The sequence below is a fragment of the Nannospalax galili genome, unplaced genomic scaffold, assembly GCF_000622305.1.
Source record: "Nannospalax galili isolate Female #2095 unplaced genomic scaffold, S.galili_v1.0 scaffold225, whole genome shotgun sequence".
Lineage (NCBI taxonomy): Eukaryota > Metazoa > Chordata > Mammalia > Rodentia > Spalacidae > Nannospalax > Nannospalax galili.
In genome coordinates this window covers 276,638-278,317 of record NW_008352653.1, presented here as the reverse complement: position 1 = coordinate 278,317, position 1,680 = coordinate 276,638, and the positions used below count along the sequence as shown (strand labels likewise).

Here is a 1,680-nt window from a genome sequence, read left to right as displayed (position 1 = left end):
TTGACCACACGAAGCACTGTTTAGAACAAGTATGAATTTCTCTTCTCTAATAGAAACTTATCTTCCAGGCTTGTTCAAAGAAAAGAGCCATCCTTAGTCAGAGAAATGAGGATGCAGTATTCTCCATTTGTACCTCGTGGGATAATGGAAAGGAAACAGGGAGGTAAAGGAAAAGAAAGAACCTGAAATAAGAAACAGGCCTTAATAAGGGAGATATGGAAAAAAATTGCTTGGGTGGAATATTTGAAAGATGTCTGTTATGTCCATTTGATGTATGGTATCATTTAATTCAGATGTCTCTTTGTTTATTCTTTGTCCAGTTGACCTGTCTAATGGAGACAGTGGGGTATTGCAGTCACCTACTATTACTGAATTGGGGTTAATCTGTATCTTAAAGTCCAGTAGTGTTGGTTTTATGAATTTGGGTGCACCAGAGTTTGGTGCGTATATGTTAAGGACTGTAATATCTTCTTGGTTAACTGTTCTTTGATCAGAATGAAGAGACCCTCCTTATCCCTTCTGATTCATTTTACTTTGAAGTTTATTTTGTCAGATATTAGAATTGCAACCCCTGCTTGTTTCTTAGTGCCATTTGCTTGCAATATTCTTTTCTATCCTTTTACCTAAAGGTAGTGCCTGTCCTTGAAAGTGAGAGGGGTTTATTCTAGGCAGCAAAGAGATGGGTTTTGTTTCTCATTCCTTTTCCTTAGCCTGTGTCTTTTGACTGAGGCGTTCAGTCCATTGATATTTAAGGTCATTATTGAAAGATATCTATTGGTTGCCATCATTTTGATTGCTGTTTGTGTTCTCTGTCTAATTTTATGTTTCCTCAATTATACCTTTATTTATCTTCTTTCATTGCTCCTGGGGTATAGTTGTTTTTCTCTCTGCTCTCTGTATTGCTTCAAGTATTCTTTGAAGGGCTGGTTTTGTGGACATGTATTTTTTCAGGTTTTTCATGTCATGCAAGATTTTTCTTTCCCCCTCAACTACAATAGACATTTTTGCTGGGTAGAGTATTCTGGTCTGGCATCTATTGTCATGTAGAACTGGAAATACCTTGGTCCAGGCTCTTCTGGCTTTCATAGTTTGCATTGATAAGTCAGCTGCAATTCTGATGGGCTTTCTTTTATATGTGACTTACGGTTCTTCTTTTGCTGCTTTCAGTATTCTCTCTTTGTTCTGTATATTTAGTGTTTTTACTATGCTATGTCATGAGGAGTTTCTTTTCTGATCCTATTTCGTGTTCTATGTGCTTACTGTATTTGTATTGGGACGTCTTTCCTTATTTTCAGGAAATTCTCTTGTATAATACTGTTAAAGATCTGGTCAATACCATTAACCTGAAATTCTTCTCTTTCCTCTAATCCTATGATATGTAGGATATGTAGATTTGGTCTTTTCATGGTGTCCCATATCTCTTATATATTCCATTCCTGTGTTTTAAAATTTTTTTCATAATGTTTGCTTGAGTGGTCCAGTTCTTCAACTTTATCCTCCAGTGTTGATATTTTGTCTTCCATTTCATTCATTCTAGTGGTGAGGCTTTCCCTGTTGTTTCAAGTTGGCTTACTGAGTTTGGCACTTCCTTCTTCATTTCTGCCTGAGTTTTCTTCAATGTTTCTATCTCTTTTGTGAATTAATTCAGAAGTTTATCCCTATCTTCTTTTACTTCTTCGA

General features: G+C 36.2%; 1 protein-coding gene across 3 annotated transcripts in view; it reads right to left on the bottom strand.

Moving 5' to 3' along the window:
• Wnk3 (WNK lysine deficient protein kinase 3) overlaps positions 1-1,680 on the bottom strand; it is a 201,598-nt gene that overhangs the window by 18,703 nt on the left and 181,215 nt on the right. The window lies entirely within an intron of this gene.